Source organism: Lactuca virosa, chromosome 4 (assembly GCF_052849685.1).
Source record: "Lactuca virosa cultivar CGN04683 chromosome 4, Lactuca_virosa_CGN04683_v6, whole genome shotgun sequence".
In the NCBI taxonomy this organism is placed as follows: domain Eukaryota; kingdom Viridiplantae; phylum Streptophyta; class Magnoliopsida; order Asterales; family Asteraceae; genus Lactuca; species Lactuca virosa.
This window is the reverse complement of record NC_136429.1, coordinates 328,567,431-328,583,083: the sequence shown is the minus strand read 5'-3', so window position 1 is coordinate 328,583,083 and position 15,653 is coordinate 328,567,431.

Here is a 15,653-nt window from a genome sequence, read left to right as displayed (position 1 = left end):
AGTGGGAGCATAAGTGTTATGCTGGTAAGATAATAATTATTATGCTAGTGGGAGCATAATTATTATGGTAAGTGTTGCGAGTTAGCAATACTATTTATAGGAAACAAAGTTCTAATTTTCAAAGTTGCAAAGGTTGAGAAGTTATTTCGCTATAGTAAGGGAGAGGATACTTATACTTTATTTCGAATCTAAAAGTTTAGATTGAAGTATTAATCAAACTTAGTCATGGATATATATGAATACCTTGTTGAAATATTTCAACATTGGAAATTCTATATATAGAAATATTATAGCAAAAGACTGGTCAAGTATCATGTCTTTATGTAAGACATTATGAATCGTGTCCCATATGCTTCGGATATAGGTGTTGGATTATATGTCTAAGCCCATAACTATTATTAGTATGTACTTGACCCGAGAGTAGCATGGTCCATTTGGGTTGCATATCATCAGGACAATTTGTTAGGATGGACTTTTGAGAGAAGGTTATTTATGGTTTACTAATATATTATAAGTTATAATATATTAATATGAAATCATATGTTTTAATTAGTATCGATCAAGAATTAATTTGGAATTAATTTAGTGATCAAAAGAGACTAATTAAATCTATGGGGACTAATTATGATAATTAGTTATATTTATATGTGTTGGGCTTATGATCCATGTTGGACCAAGTTTATCTATGGATACATAAAGAGTTGGGCCACATGAACCATGGATCATAAAACCCATGGGCATGGATTATGGGTTATACCCATGACCCTTGGAATCCTACATATAAATAGGTTACTCCATAGCCAAAATCATCACTTCTTTTCTTAGAGAAATATGGAGGTGTTTTGGTGCATGGAATTCTCTCTCAAGAGCCACCTTTGTCCTAGGTGTGTTGTGATTCCATTTGAGGCATTTCATACTATTGGTGCTAAGCTCTTAAGGCCAAATACATCAAGACTTCAAGCTACATAAAAGGTATGTTTCCCTAACTAGTATATTATATGGTTTATGTCAAATGCATGCTAGTTATAGGTTTAATGCCTTGGAAACCATTTGCATGTATAATAGAGAAAACATAGATCCAAGGTATTTAGGGTTGTATGTGCACCATAGGATGTTGTAGTATATTAAAACCCAACAGTAGTATCAGAGCCATGGGTTGTTTTCTATTATATCTGATGCAAATGTATTTTTTTTTCAAGTTGAAGGAAAAAAAAAGAAAAAAAAAACATGAAGTTTGTCAAATTTTATGATAATTACTTGATTTTATGAAAAACTAATTATTTATAAAATTTGAGTCACTTTACTACAAGAGTTGAATTAGGTCAATTTATTAAAAGATAGAATGATATGATTATTTTATTTGTTTTAAAAGTTTGATCTAAATGGTTTTAAGGAGTTACAAATTTTGTCATAAAATTTTGGAAGTCAAAAGTTTTTTTTAAAGTTATGATCTTAAGAGTTTTGAAGCTTCCATAAGTTATGGATGTGAAATGTCTCATTTATTAACTCTTTAGGTTATGAATTCCAAGAGTCTTCAAAGGATAATTGTCAAAGTTTCAAGATTTGTATTAGTTTATATGATTATCTAATTTCTTGAAAATTGTTGATGTGAATTATCTTTACTTGTGAGTTTAATCTAGATCATAGAAAAATTATTTGATTATTGTGTTAATTGGAATATTTGATCTTAATGGTTTTTATGAACTCCATAACTTGTCCTCAAGTTATGGAAAGTGAAGAGTTTTTCTTTTTAAAGTGTCATTAAGTCTCATAGGTTATGAAAATAGAAGAGTCACTATTTTTAATGTCATCATTAAATGATTTAATGTCTTCCATAACTTGTCCTCAAGTTATGGAAGTTGAATTTTTTTTCATTAAACCTTAATTAAACTCATAAGTTATGAAAAATCCAAGAGTTTTGAAAGGTTTCAAAACTTGTCCTCAAGTTTTGGAATTTGTAAAGTTACCCCCCATGTATACTTTAATTCCAAACTAGACCTTAGAATTTTAAAGTTTAAAATTCAACCCTTATACTATGATTATAATTTTAATTATATAGATATGTATAAGATAAAGTCGTCTTACCATTAGTAGGCCTCATTCACGAAGCCGGTGTATAAGGGGGGTATAAGGTTACTGCCTATAAAATGGCAGTTTAATGGGTGTCCACTCTCACTCACCGCTTCCTTGACCGGTGGAGGGTCGTTAGCCGAACAGGTAGGACAAGGACTATAATTCTCCCTTCATTATAAGTATAATGATAAATACTAAGTAACTAAACACTTATAAATTCCCAATCTTAGTTACTTAGGAAAATATGAATAAGGTGCTAATCCATGAAATTACACTTTGCACTTTGTTTAAGCTGTTAGTGGAGCGTGTGTGGTTAACCGGCACACTAACCTGGACTTAACAAGGTAGGCAAAGGGTAACTTAATGTTTATCATAGTATCGTTGGAGCGTGTGTGGTTAACCGGCACATCGATTGAGGGGTAAATATTAAGGGTACCAAGTATATTTGCATGGTTACTTCACACCTTGTTTTGTGATCCTCGGCATCCCAGTCACAAAACCTGAAGGGCACACTCGAGATTGAAACATGCCATTGAAAAGTTCAATGAATCTCAAAAGAATCTAGGAGTTTCAAAACCAATTAAAACCTAATAATACATTTCGTTTATCTTGGTGGAAATTGGTGAATCGTCATTCACATACCTTCAAATATTTTATAGCTTGGATTACGGCATCCCTCTTCCAAGTTATAAAATATTTTGTTGGGTCCTAGCCTTAATATATCATATTGGGTGTTATATTAAGGACTTAAATCAACTTTACGTGAATTTCTCCCATTGTTGATGTCTGGTTTAGACAACAATGATCTTCCCAAACCAATCTTTCCTAATGAATATGACTTCCCGAGTTTCGCTAATGGAAGTCATACTTCTCTTCCTCCACCTCCTCCAATTATTCTCCCTACCCCACAAGCTCAAGGTCACTCAAGCCCTAATGGCAAGCAAGGTCTATGTGTGATCACATCTTAGAGATGAAGTCACATATTGACAAGCCGGGAGAGTTGGGTGTCAAAGTCTTGAGAAAGTTGGATGTTCAATCACTTTCTAAGTCACATAGTGAGTTCCTTTGGGACTACTATGAAACAGACTATGACATGAACCTTAATGATCATATCTATTTGCTTGGTGCTGCTGAATCAGCAATGATTTGGAACGATAGTAAAGCAAATTTGATTAGAAGATCAACTTCCAAAAAAATTTTATGGACAGTGACAATGGTGACACTGGAAATCCAGAAAAAGCATTCTCTTCCCAATGGAAAGGGATTGGCCATAGTCCACCCGGTTGACCAAATGGTAAAGATAAAGGCTAAGTCTGAGATAGTCCCATTACCAAAGGGTCCATATGTTTATTTTGCCAAAGGAAGGGGCATTGATTGCAAAGCTGCCAAATTTACCTAAGGATGTTAAAGTCAATAAGTTTGACTCTACATCAGGTAGAGCCCATTATCTAACTCTGTTAAGTTCTATTCTGAGATTCTCATTACATGATGTGACTGGGTCACATGTTGATGTTTTAAGAATCAAAGAATAGAGAGAAATCTTAAAGGAAGTATATGCTGATTCTGATCGCGAAGGTGGATTTCGATCGCATCAGAATTTTGAGCAGTTGCTTAAGAAGTTATGATATATTGCTAAGGAATAGATAACAACAATTTTCCATGTGGATTGTAAGGATAAGTTTTTCCGCAAAGTTTTAAAATAAAAGAAAATTGTTTAATTTTATTTATTTGAAGTATCCTTATGATGGCATTTGTGGAAAATTGTTGCTTATATGATTCCACTGACAGCAATATTGGAAAATGGATTTGATTCTTTCAATTGTGGTAGTGTCTAAATTTACCAAATCAGGAAAGTTCCTCATCACCCAAGTTTCAATTGGACCGAAACTTGGAATCATGCAAGTTGAATAGTATGATGAATGAGAACTTTCAAGCATTGGAAAATCAAGACTAATTACTTGTTCACATGGATGTGTGAGTCAAGTGAAGGACTAAAGGGATCGAGTACACATTCTTGTGCACTGGTCATGTCCACCACAAAGCTCGTTAAGACTATTTGATTTACTAAAGTTTAGTAAATATGGTTATACTTACAAGTTTAAGTATAATTCTGAAACATTGGAAAAGTCTCAATGTATGGCAGAACGAATGGGAAGAATCAAATTAGGCAGAAAGATAAAAGTTTCTCAAATCTGAAAAGATGGGAGAGTACTTTAGTATCATGTTTGTGATCATCTTAATGATTTAGAAATCATATCACAATTAGTCCTCTAAAGGTCATCTTGGTGCATTCTTATGACTAAGAAGAGGAGTCATGAATTGTTGAAATGGTTAGATCAGGAAGATGAGTCATACTTCGTTCCAAAACAATTCTTAGAGTCATACTCCAAGATTGTAACTTGAGTGACATATCTTAAAGAAAGGTTTAAAACACTTGTCAAATGTAAGAGTAAAAGTGTCCTACTCTTGTACATTTGAAATTGGTAAGTTGTGATGTTTTGGATAAAACAAAGACCAACTAAGGCCAATTGTGTGAAGTGTTTGTCTTGATAAAGAATCCGCACTATCTCTTGAATATTTGGCAAGATAGTCTTATATGTCAAGAGGATAGTGGGAGTCTTAAACATCCTAAAAAGAATTTCAAGAACTAATCAAGAATAAAACCTGAGGTTCCTCACTAGCACATGACTTGAGGTTTATAACCTATCGTGTTGACATATTCTGTGCCCATTCCAGTAAAATTGGCTTTGCATAGGAGTTCTGAAAGTTCTCAATTGGTTGCATAACAACTTAGAAGCAATGGCAGGCCCTGTACTGCCAGGTGGGAAGAAGTTAAGATTGCATAAGTTCAGTCCATATGAGTTTGGATTTGTCATTATCCTTGTCTTGTGACTATGGTTTTGACGATTCACATGGATAAGAACACATACACCATAAATTCTAAGGGTCATAAGGTTTCTCTCCGATTCATGAAAATGATGGTGAGGAAACACTTCCACCAAGTAGATTTGAAGCAGATGGCAAAAGGTCTAAACAATTGAGACTATGATTACGACATCCCTTTTCATAGTTCTGAAATTGTTTAGACACACATTCATGCTATCTAAGGAAAGGTGTATGATTTTGATAAAGTTTTATCAAAGCATCTCGTATCAGAAATCTGAACTTTGGTAAGAAATTCAATAAAGTATTGATTTCTAGAAGTCCAGCTGATTTCTGAGTACATGTCAAAGCTAGTGGGAGCATAAGTGTTATGCTAATAATAATCATGTTAGTGGGAGCATGATAATTATTGTTAGTGTTGCAAGTTAGCAATGTTAATTATAGAAAACAAAAGTTTCAATTCGTGAGGCTGCAGGGATTGAAAAAGTTGTTTTGCTATAATTAAGGGAGAGGATATACTTCATTTCAGTTCTAAAGGCTTAGATTGAGACCTTAATCATCTTTAGTCAAGAATATATATATGAATTCCATGTTGGATTGGTTCAACTTAAGGAAATTCTATATATTGCATTCTCAAAATTCGATTATGATTGCGGCATCCCTCTTCATAGTCAAAATTTGAAAACATGGCAAATAAAAATATTGTAGCAAAAGACTGGTCTAGAATCATGTCTTTATGTGAGACATCATGAATCGTGTACCATTTGCTTTGGGTACAGGATCGATTACATGTGCTATAATATTTGTCATTTCTAAATTTTTCCAAATGCCCAGAGGCATTAAGAAGGGAAAAGGTCTAGAATTGGATATGACTAAAATGATTAAGCAATTGTCGAGGACAATGTGTGGTTTACCAACGATTGGTTGCTCAGGGACAGTTAGAAGTATAGTGCTAATTTTGGAAGTACCATACTGAAATATTCTGAAAAGAGGCATCTCTTATTCAGAAGTGATAGTCAAAATGAGAATATGGAGTTGTCTCCATAGGTGGAAGTTATCTGTGTAAGATTAGAAAACTTAATGCAAGAAGCATGTCCAAAGCAATGTACTTTGAATATGAGACTTAGTTTCCATGGAGTTGATCTCCATTGGAATACCTTATAATGACTGTTGACAAGTCTTTGTGACTTTGTACATATTCATTACAGGAGGGTCAGTGCATATAAGTTTAAAATCTAAACAGATTTCGATAAATGATAGGAATTTGAAATTCTCACATTTTTCGATAAGGATTTGGGAGTGTGAAATTAGAATCATTGAAATTATGTTCAATTGGTTTATTTCACAAAGTAAGGATCATAGACAAACATAGAGTGCATACTTGGTGTATGGCAAAGCTATTGTTTAAGAAAACATAGTGTACATGCTTGGAGCATGGGACAACTAGTGTTTTTAATTCAAGTATAAAGTTGATAAAACCGAAACAATGAATAATTAGTAATCAGTATGGTGATAAATAAAAGTGTTTATTTATATTCATAGGGTTCGATACCATATTTGATTCATTTATTCTTGTGTTTCACTTTGCATGTTTTGACTTCCAGAATAACTAAGTCGCTCTTCCTGAATGATTAAGTTATTCAAACCATCCACAGTCGGTCATATGTTGGAAGTAGATATGAATCAAGACTGTCATGGGTTGGTTTGTAGAGGTCCAAGTTGGTGGACAAAGTGGTGCTACAACACTCATGAGTGCTCATAAGTTCTGAGTATTGGATTCAACCCGCGCTCATTTGAATCACTTCATGGATTTTATCACGAGTGATCATGAGACGATAATATCTTATATTCTTCAAACCTAGAGATATGAGTTGTTACTATGAGTTGGTTATACATTGATTGCACGAAAACGCATTTGGTAACTCGATGTTATAAAACGTGCCTTTGTGTATGATTCAACAAGTAGTAGAACAAGCCATATGAGTCGATGTTTATCCATTCCTTTTACCTTCAGGATAAAAGCGATAGTTGTGGGCCCCTCGATGATTTAGCGATGACACATGTGAGTGCTTGGCCAAGCCAGGACTGATTTGATTTGTTCAATCAGTCAGTCATCATAAATCGAAAATTGGGAAACAACAAATGGACAGAGAGAATGATTATAATCCATGTCTCAGTCCATATGATATCTAGAATGGAGGAATATATGATCCCTTATCTAATGGAGGCGTCATTGATTTGTTCAGAGTTCGACAACGGCTTTAAGAGCTACGATTGCTAGTCGGGTTATGAAGTCGTACTTGCAATAATAGTTTTAGACTTATCCAAGTGGGAGACTGTTGGATTAGATGTCTAAGCCCATAACTATTATTGGTATGTACTTGACCCGAGAGTAGCATGGTCCATTTGGGTTGCATATCATCAGGACAATTTGTTAGGATAGACTTTTAAGAGAAGGTTATTTATGGTTTATTAATATAATATAAGTTATAATATATTAATATGAAATCGTATGTTTTAATTAGTATCAATCAAGAATTAATTTGGAATTAATTTAGTGATCAAAAGAGACTAATTAAATCTATGGGGACTAATTATGATAATTAGTTATATTTATATGTGTTGGGCTTATGATCCATGTTGGACCAAGTTTATGTATGGATACATAAAGAGTTGGGCCACATGAACCATGGATCATAAAACCCATGGGTATGGATTATGGGTTATACCCATGACCCTTGGAATCCTACATATAAATAGGTTACTCCATAGCCAAAATCACCACTTCTTTTCTTAGAGAAATATGGAGGTGTTTTGGTGCATGGAATTCTCTCTCAAGAGCCACCTTTGTCCTAGGTGTGTTGTGATTCCATTTGAGGCGTTTCATACTATTGGTGCTAAGCTCTTAAGGCCAAATACATCAAGACTTCAAGCCACATAACAGGTATGTTTCCCTAACTAGTATATTATATGGTTTATGTCAAATGCATGCTAGTTATAGGTTTAATGCCTTGGAAACCATTTGCATGTATAATAGATAAAACATAGATCCAAGGTATTTAGGGATGTATGTGCACCATAGGATGTTGTAGTATACTAAAACCCAACAATAGGATCTATTGCATATGCTATAATATTCATGTGTTCTGATTTTCCAAATGCCTAGGGAATTAATAGGGAAAAAGAACTAGAACCGTATATGACTAAAGTGGTTCAACAACTGTCAAGGACAATCTAAGGTTCGCTAAGGATTGGTTGCTTAAGGACAGTTGGAAGTATAGTAATGGATGGACGATATTGACATTATTATGAATAGACAGAATTCTGTTAATAATGCATTTTCATATGGCAAATATGAAAATGTTTTCATAATGGGAGTTGGATATAAAGAATCTATGTGTAGGTTAGAAACTTTTATGTAAGAAGAATTTTCAAAGGAATGTACTTTTAATTTGAGACTTTGCTTCCTTGGAATTATTTTGTTATCAATCTCCAGTGGAAAGTTTTGTAATATCGTTGGCAAAGTCCCTGTGACTTTGGTACCTCGACATTACAAAAGATACATTGCATGATAGTTTAGAATCTAACACATTCTTATAGCGGCAAGAATTAGGTATTCTTACACTAAGTAATAAGGATTTGGAATTGTGAAATGAGCATCATTGAAATGCTTTCAATTGACCTATTTCACAAAGTAAGGACCATATATATAAACATAGTGTGAATGCTTGGAGCATGGGATAACTATTGTTTTAATTCAAGTATTAAGTTGATTAATGGAAACATTATACAATGAATAATGTGTAATCAATGTGGTGATTAAATAAAAAGTGTTTTATTTATATTCAAAAGTTTTGAGACCATATTGAATTCGATTATTCTTGTGTTTCACTTTGCATGTTTTGACTTCCCGAATAATAAGATTATTCAAACTATCCACAGTCGATCATACTTTGGAAGTAACTATTGAGGTAAGACTGTCATGAATCCGATTGTAGATTGTCTAAGGTTTTAGACATAGCACAAGTTTGCTGTAGTGTTCATGAGCACTCCTGTAATAAGATTTGATTATTGGATTAAACCCACGCTCATCTGAATCACTTCATGGATTTTATCATGGGTGATTGTGAGACGATAATATCTTATATTCTTCAAAAGGAGATATATAGTTGCAGTTTACAAGTTGGTTGCACATTGATGATATGTAAATGCACCAGTAACTTGGTGTTATGAAACCTATTGTTGTGTGTGATTTGATGAGTAAATAAAGCAAGCATATGAGTCGAATTTTATCCATTCCTTTTACCCTAAGAGGGATAAAAGCGATATATGTGGGCCCCTCGATGATTTAGTGATGACACCCTAAGCGCTTTGCCAAGCCTGGACTAATTTGATTTGTTTAATTAGTCAGCCGTCATAAATCGGAAATCGGGAAACAACACATGAATAGAGAGAATGATTCTAATCCATGTCTTAGTTCATACGATATCTAGAATGGAGGAATATATCATCCCTTATCTAATGGACTCGTCAGAGTTCGACAACGGCTTTTAAGAGCTACGATTACTAGTTGTTTTTAGTCGTACTTGCAATTATAGTTATTAGACTTATCCAAGTGGGAGACTGTTGGATTAGGGGTCTAAGTCCATAACTATAATTGGTATGGACTTGACCCGAGAGTAGCATGGTCCATTTTGGGTTGCATTCACCAAAGCAATTTGATAGGAAGAATATTTGAGAAAGAGGTTATTTGTGATTTATTAATATATTATAAGTATAATATATTAGTTGAGAAATCATATTATTTAATTAGTATTGATCAAGAATTAATTTGGAATTAATTTAGTGATCAAAAAAGACTAATTAAATTAACGGAGACTGATTATGTAAATCAATGATATTTATAGTTTGGGCTAGTGATCAATGTTGATTATGTGGACTAAATCTTTGTGGAGTCCATGAAGATTTAGTCCAAAGGGCTTATCATATGGATTATTGGATTAAAGGCCCAAGGAAGTGGATTAGGGTTTACAAGTTGAAACTCTTGGAATTCTAAACTATAAGTGTAACCCCTAAAACCCTAAAATTGGCACTTTTCCATTCCAAGAAGAAGCTAGCCATTTTGGTGGTTCATAGCCTCTCTCTCATTTGTCCTCCTCTTGCTCTTGGTGTTTTGTGAACCATTTGAGGCATCACACTTGAGATGCTAAGCTCTTGAAAGGGAAAATTCTACATACTACAACTAAGAGGTATTCTTCTAACTAGTTTTTTTATGTTTCAAGTATCAAGTTGTATGTTAGTTATATGTTTCATGCTTTGGATAATTTTTTTTGCATGTATAACTAGAGAAAACTTAGATCCAAAGCATTAGGGTTGTATGTGCACCATAGGGACGTTAGAGTACATAAAACCCAACAAAAACTCCTATTTATATTCAAAAAAATCTCCCACCTTTCACGTAATCATTAATGGAGAAAAGGTTGTTGTAAAAATCTCGAATCCCAAGGAGGTGGTTGGCATTCTTGTCCTCATCTGAAAGTTACTATTTTAAGAGTTACCGCTAGGTTCAGTGTATCATGAGATGCAACACCAATAGTCAGTGTAACACAAGTTTTAGCAAAAGCTATCAACGTATCATAAGTTACAACGGAATGAGGATGCGATGATGATGTCTCCTAATATCATGTTGTGATACTATAGATCATTGATATAGTATTGCAAAATCTCATAAGTGTATGGTTTTATATGCTGAATCATTAACTTTTTTTATTGGAAGAAAAGGGAGAGAGAGGGTTGGTGCATTTAATGTATCCTGGAACATGATATACCCATTAGAACATATTTTCAAGTTCTCATCAGCGTCTGGCATCTTACGCTGAATCATGAAATTTTTAAGAAGAAAAATAGGGTGAGAAGAGGTTGGTGCGTATGATAGACTATGGTACATAGTCTAACCATCGACATAGACTTTCGAACTCTTATCAGTGTATGATATTATCAGTGAATCCTCAGGCTGTATTTTAGAAGACTTGGAGTAAACCTTTGTCAATTAAGGACCAGACAAGTATCTCTTACACTAATGACAATGCAATCAGGTTAAGCCATTAGGTAATGCTCGATATTTCAACAGAACATGAAACTTGATGCATACGATAAGTATGCTTCCAGGGAGAGAGTATGGATGAATGATCAACCATAAAATAAACACCCAAGACTTATAATAATTTTTTGTAATAAGGACTATACAATATCACGTTGAAGGATATGTCAGTACATAAGAATCAGGGTGAGTCGCTGGCTTAATGTCATCTCAGCAGATGGTCTTGCTGATGAGATACTTAGATAGATTTTGTCAAATACAACATCATTCTTCTAGGGACAGAGAACTGTCAAAAGTTTCATACTTTCATTTCATTGGTACAAGAAATAAGAGAAAAATGATGCTCAAAATACAAAAAGTATTTTGTAATCAGGGGAATATAGTTTATGTCATTGAAAGAAGGATAAGTTTAGAGATCAATTTGTTCAGGGTCTTCTCATCCAGTGCCTTAGTAAAGATATATGTCAATTGATCAGGAGTTGGAATCTAAAACAGTTCAACTTGAATTTCTAAACTATATCACTGATGAAATGATGACGGATGTCGATGTATTTGCTCTTAGAATGTTAAACCAAACTTTGTATCATCAAAATTACGCGAGTGTTTTCACAACAGATAGGGGTCTTGGTGAATTAGAAGCCATAATCTTGAAGCTGATTCTGAATCAACCGAATCTGAGTGCAACACCTTACAATGGAAACATATTCCACTTCAGTGGTAGAGCAAGCCATTGACATCTGCTTCTTTCTTTACCAGCTTACAAGTCTATTTCCTAGCAATTGAGCTCCTCCGAAGGTACTCTTAGATCAACACCATATCCACCATGATCAGAGTCAGTGTAACCTACCAGCTTGAATTCTTAATCACATGGATATCATAACCCACAATTGGATGTATGCTTCAGATAACGAAAGATTCTCTTTACAACATGAAGATGTGATTATTTGGGATTTTCTTGATAGTGAGCACAAATTATGGTGGTGAACATGATATATGGATGACTAGCAGTGAGATACAGCAAATAGCTTCTCATTCTTCTATACATTGTTACATAAACATCGGGGTTAGTAGGTTCATCGGTGATTGTCATAGATGGTGACATTAGGGTCTTCTTTGGTTTTCTATCAGTGAAACCAAACTTCTTTAGTAGATCAGAAATGTAATTCGCTTAACAAATAAATATCCAATCAGTGAGTTTCTTAACCTGTAGACCTAAGAAAAAATTTAGTTCACCCATCATGCTCATTTCAAAATTCTTAGCCACGACTTCAGCGAATTCAGTGCTCAACGTCTCATCCGTAGATACAAAAATGATATTGTCCACATATACTTGAGAAAGATTAAGATGTGACCTTGAATGCTTGATGAACACACTGTTATCAATAGCCCTGTTCTTGTATCCATTCTCCACGAGATTGTTAGCCAGCATGTTGTACCAAGACCCGGGAACTTGTTTGAGACCATATACAGCTTTATCCTGATGATACACATGATCTGGATATTGTTCACTTTCAAAGCCTGGTGGTTGTTGTAGAAAAACTTCTTCATGGAGATCCTCATGCAGAAAGGCCATCTTGACATCCATTTTATAGACTTTAAAGTTCATGAAAGATACATATTCAAGAAACAATCTTATTTCGTCAAATCTTGTTATAGGATAAAATGTCTCATCATAGTCCAAACCTTCCAACTGACAAAAACCCCGAGCAACTAGTCTTGCCTTGTTTCTTATAACAACCCCATCTGCATCCATCTTATTTCTGAAAACCCAGCGAGTGCCATTGATAGTATTCCCTTGAGGACGTGGAACCAATGTCCAACCATTGTTTCGTTCAAACTCATTCAGCTCATCTTACATTGCCTTAATCCAATCAACATCTTTTAAAGCTACAGCGCCTTCTTGGGTTCAATCATTGACAAAAAAATTAATGAACATGCAGAAATTGTTAGTGACCTGCTACGAGTAAGAACCCCTAAGTTGACGTTTTTGATGATCTGAGATTCAGGATGATCATGATGGAACCTATGATTTGCATCATTGTTGCTGATTGGTTCATCATCGGAGAAAGGTTCCTCATGATTTGGAATTGCATCAGGGTTTGAATCTTCAACATTATGAGATTGATCTTCAGCATCAGTTGGGTCATCAACGTCATGGAGATGGTTGAGATTAGGGTCAATGTTTGGAACAATTGGCTTAGAAAGAGAGTCATATGGACTGATAGCAAGCTCGTTAATAATGTTGGCAGGATGATTGGTTCAATCTTGAATGAATGAGTCTTCATCAAAATGTAACATGAATCGATTCATTAACGACTTGTCTTGAAATATTGAATACTATGAAGGCTTTGGATTCATTTGAATATCCCAAGAAAAAGCATTTGTCAGCCTTTGCTTTAAATTTTGAATACAGATTCCTCTAATTCAAGATATAGCAGACACACCCAAAAACATTAATGTAGGAGATATCATGTTTTCTTCCTTTTAGTAGCTCATAGGCAGTCATCCCATGTCGTTTCATAATGATTGACTTATTTTTTGGGTAACATGTTGTATTAAAAGCTTCAGCCCAGAAGGATAGAGGAAGGCCAACTTCTACCACCATAGTTTGCCCAGCTTCAATGAGAGTCCGATTTCGTCTTTCAGCAGCACCATTTTGCTGAGGTGTCTGTACAACAGAAAAATTATGAGAAATCCCTATAGCATCACAAAATTCCTCTAAAGTTGAATTTCGAAACTTATTGCCATGATCGCTTCATAATTGTCTAACTTTGCGGTTATAAAAAACTTCGCATTGCTTTATGAGAGAAATAATTTCATCAGCGGCATGATTTTTCTTTCTCAGAAAGACAACCCATGTGAATCCTGAGTACTCATCAACAATAACCGGTGTGAACTTCTTCCCATATCTGGATTTTATAGGATTAGGGCCAAAAAATCCATATGAAGAAGATAAAAGGTTTCAGTGATAGAAGAAAAAGACTTCGTCTTGAATAAAGATTTCGCATGCATCCTTTTTTCACACACTAAACACAAATTATCTTTTACAAACTTCATCTTACGCATCCCTCTCATAAGAAGATTTCTAGATATCTTAGAAATGTTCTTGAAGTTTAAATGAGAGAGTCTCTTGTTCGACAACCAATTTATATGAGATTTTGAAGGAGAGAAGAAGCAACACCTAAAAGAATTATCAGCGGAAAACATGTCTAGGACCTAGATGTTAATTTTACGGCTTGCAGCGTGTACTGTGACTTTCTTTTGAGCAATCACCTTGCCTCCCATTTTGTTAAAATGAACTTCATAGCCTGCATCACACATGTGGTTGATTACGATGAGATTATACTGAATACCTTTGCATAGGATACATTTTTGAACTCGGTTGTTTTGCACATGATTGTACCATAACCTTTTGTGGTTCCCTTGTTGTTGCCTCCATATGTTACTGTAGGGCCATCTTTCTTCACATAATCATCCTGGAGCGACTTGAGTCCTGCATATGCCTCGAGCATCCACTGTCTAAGTACCATATATGTTCTTGACCTTGTAGCACTAAAGCACACATTAGCACACACTGACCCATTTCGCAATGGGTTTCTTACGAAGCAAAATGTTATAGAAATCATTAGGAAGACAATTTTGAGAATTTTCCTATTTGATATATTTTTATTTTGAAGTATAATGTCAGCACATCTAGTATTCTTTTCAAATGTGCACTCGCCAACCTTGTGTGAAAGGTCTCCACAATGATAACATACCCTGATTCCAGTATTTCTCCTTTTAAATCTTGAGTTTTGATTTCTATTAAAAAATTTCTTCCATTAAGTGGAATGTTGTTCATTTAATTTAAAAACCATTTCTTTTGTTCTCCAACCGAATACGCTAAACTATGAAGAAACATTGTCATTATACGCTGATGAGTTGGAAGACTCATCAGTGTCATAAATGTTTGAAAAACAGTCAGTGTCAACGTTACTTACAGTGCATTGTGGAAATTGACTAAGAATTTCATTCACTGAGTGAAATTCACCATTTGAAATGGGATATTTTAGAAAGATTTTAGTTAAACGCAAGACATTCACGATTTGGAGGCTGTTGTGATGGATCACGAGCGCATAAGTGAGATTTATATTCAGTGTGTCCATTTGAGTGAGTGACACAATGCTTGTCAATTAAACTTTGATTTATATAGGTGGTACTGACAAATCTAGTTCTAAACTCATGTTCAAGATCATAAGCAACATCAAAATTTTGTTCATATTCAATATATTTGAGTATTTTTATAGCATCATCAATATTACCACCAAGAAATTTCTCACACTGATCAGGAATTTAAGCGTTTATTATTTTGTTTAACTTGAAATGTGAATGTGCCCAATTGTGAATTATAAGTTGTAACATTTTGGCAAGTTCATAAGATTTTTCCTTTTCAGTGAAGAAGAATTTGTTGATACAGACAACTTTTAAAAGTGTGAGAGAATTTCAGTGGAAATCAATTTTTCCTTTAAAACCTTAATCTCTAATTTAAGTATGAAATTTTTTGATTTAGATTTTGAAAGATCAAAACGTAAATAATCAAATATGTCGAACATTTCAT